The 3,092-nt window shown below is 45.6% G+C and overlaps 1 pseudogene across 1 annotated transcript; it reads right to left on the bottom strand.

Annotated features, from left to right (window-relative positions):
* Window positions 1–1,391: 1,391 nt before the first annotated feature.
* On the bottom strand, window positions 1,392–2,610 carry LOC113627748 (G/T mismatch-specific thymine DNA glycosylase pseudogene; annotated as a pseudogene). The gene has a single exon (XR_003435718.1). The product of XR_003435718.1 is annotated as a G/T mismatch-specific thymine DNA glycosylase pseudogene (transcript).
* Between the last annotated feature and the right edge of the window lie 482 nt (window positions 2,611–3,092).

Below are 3,092 nucleotides of genomic sequence, written 5' to 3'. Positions count from 1 at the left end.
GTGGCGCGGTGGTTGGGAGTCCACCTGCTGATGCAGGGGACTCGGGTTCGTGCCCCGGTTCGGGAAGATCCCACATGCCGCGAAGCGGCTGGGCGCGTGAGCCATGGCCGCTGAGCCTGCGCGTCCGGAGCCTGTGCTCTGCGGAGGGAGAGGCCACAGCGGTGAGAGGCCTGTGTACCGCAAAAAAAAAAAAAAAAAAATTACTGGCTTATTCGATTTACCTAGCAAGAAAAATCCTGTATTATTTATTTTAGTACATCTCATGTATATAAAGCACCAGTTTAAACAAGATTATCAAACACCTCCAGCATCTTGTTACTCAACCTGAAAGTTCATTTCTCATCATTTCCATGTTACATGCTTAAAGCCAAGGAGGATAAAATTTGAATGGTGATAGATACTGAGAAATTCAGTTCCTTCCCTATCAAATGTATGTCTCTCAAGTAAAACACAGATGAAGTAGCAAAATTTAAAAGGTCTTCTGCACTCTCTGGAACTTACCATCCCAGCAGAATAGTTTCTGCCTACTAGAGGACCAGCACATGGGGGTGAGAGGGCCAAAGCCAGGGCTCATGGCCCTGAAAGGTAAGGCTGGGTTAGCCTTGCTGCTGCAAGGCCATACTCTCCAACTCTACTACCAAGCAACTCTCACAGACGCTCACCACTGGTAAAGCAAGGAGGTCTGAGTGTGAATACAACTAAGGAAGCCCATCAAACACCACTAAAAACTACCAAATGAGACTCCACTGAGGGTTAACCTCACAGATGAAAATCAGCACATTTGCCTCTTTACCAGTGGGAATCTTATCATTAGCATGCCCTTCTTGCGTATGAAAGGGATAACGGTGCATCTAAGTTTACGCAGTTAATGATCAAGTGTAAATATGCAGACTCTTGCATTTTTAAATTACAGGTTAAAAGTGACTCCCAAAAGAAAATCAATTTCTTCATAAATGAAAGATAGTTTATAAATAGCTGGAATGATGATTAATTCCAATATAAAAACTCATACACAAAGAACTCTACTTTCTCCTTCCAAACTGCTTAGGTCTGTACAGTTGATTCTACTGTACCATGATTACATCACCAGAGTAAAATATGAATAAAACCGAGGGCCACTTCTTGACAACTGCATTAAAACTGCAGCATTTAAGCAGGGCTGAGAAACACTATTCTTTTTTTTTTTTTTTTTTTTTTTTTTTGCGGTACGCGGGCTTCTCACTTTTGTGGCCTCTCCCGTTGCAGAGCGCAGGCTCAGCAGCCATGGCTCACGGGCCCAGCCGCTCCGCAGCATGTGGGATCTTCCCGGACCGGGGCATGAACCCGTGTCCCCTGCATCGGCAGGCGGACTCTCACCACTGCGCCACCAGGGAAGCCCAGAAACACCATTCTTAAGCATGGTTTCCTTCTTCCTGTTCTTGCATCGCACAGTGATTATTAAAGGAAGGAATCTTGTCTGTAAATGACTGGGTCATCCACTGCCCATCTGAAATGTCACTGAAAGTTGATTCTCCACTGTCAGCTGTCAGCCCATTTGAAGAGAAGCTGCAAGGTTCACTACTGCATGGATTTTCACTATAAGCACCACCGCACGCTGCTTCATAACCCAGATCATATTCTTCTTCCTTCACAGCCATCTTCTTTGCATCCTCTTGGGCTAACCGCAGGTCAAATGTACATTGCACCTCTTGAATGTCTGTGTTTCACTCACTGACTTTCAACTGATCTCTTAAGTCCTTCAGCTTAACGTAGTAATGAACTTTGTCCTGGGCTCGAGGAAACTGAGCACATCTTGCACTGGATGATGGCATAACATAGCAGAGAGTTTCTGTGTCTGGGATCTTATGCAGTTGAAGTCCAAATTCTAAGTTCTTAACTTTTACTCCAAAAACTTCCTTACTAAAAATTTCATAAATACAGTTTCCATTAAACACTGCTATTCGTGGCTGATATTTCTGTAATTTCTGCACTAGAATACGTCCTCCTTCACAAAATTCTTTACCGGAAAGATCCTTGCTGCCTGGTGTTATCCTTGCCATCATATTGGTAAATCCAATACCCTATTTCCCTGGTAAAGTGGGATCATCCGTGTGATTCAGTTGGACCTCACTCAGCCCTGACATAAACAGACACTTCCAAAAATGGTTTCCAGGTCCAGGGTAATGATGCCCTTTGTAAGCAGCCATTAGTCCTGGGTTTATGCCAATAATCACAATGTCCAGACTGAAGGTCAAAATGTCCGGTAGAGTCTTGGTCAAAAGTTCAGCTTCTGAAACACTATTGCACTGGTCTACTTTTCACTTTAAATGTGTCTGTAATTTTTTCTTGCTTTTCTTTTGATTTTGTGGACTTGCCAGATTTTTTGGCCTCAGCAGGTTTTTTGGGTTCCACTGGAGTTTTTGGTTCTGTTGTTTTGGGTTTTCCTTTCCTTCCTTTTGGAGTCTCTTGTGTGGGTTCCTGAGCAGGAGCTGGGGCTGGAACTTCTGCTGGCATTTCTTGTTCATTCATAACTGCCATACTAGGAACTTCAGTCATCTTTTGTTGGAATGGAAACGTATAAAAAGCTTGCGCTTGCTGGAGGGAATAGCTGCCTGCGTCCTCCGCTTCCATTCACTGCTGCCGATAGCGCGCGCAGGTACTCCTGCCGGGCAAGCGAGCCACTGGCCTCTCTAGTACCGCGGCCCACGCACGTACTGCGGTACGGTAATAACCAGACACTTAGACTCGATTGCTGGCAGAACTGGGACAGCGGCTGGCGCTCAAGCTCCTCCCCCAAGTTTCTAGTCACAGCCCGCCCCCTCCTCCCGGAGCTTCTGTCTGTCCTGAGCCCGACTTACCTTATTTTTAAAGGCATAATCACAGTGTACCTTGGGAGCACAGAACCCACACTCGGGCAATCACAGAAGGCTTTCTGGAGGAGGTATCTTTATTTATTCAATGATGTTGTTGAGCAAAAATTGTGTACCTGGCACTGGTGGCGTAAAGATAAAAAGCTGGCCCCTGGCCTTGAGGAACTCACAAACGGGGACACAAATGCCCCATAAGCAGATGGACACCATAAGCAGGTCGACAAATATGGGAGCACTGGGGAG

Source organism: Aethalodelphis obliquidens, unplaced genomic scaffold (genome assembly GCF_003676395.1).
Source record: "Aethalodelphis obliquidens isolate GAN/ISIS:26980383/991018 unplaced genomic scaffold, ASM367639v1 scaffold21, whole genome shotgun sequence".
NCBI lineage: Eukaryota > Metazoa > Chordata > Mammalia > Artiodactyla > Delphinidae > Aethalodelphis > Aethalodelphis obliquidens.
This window is presented reverse-complemented; position numbering and strand designations above follow the sequence as displayed.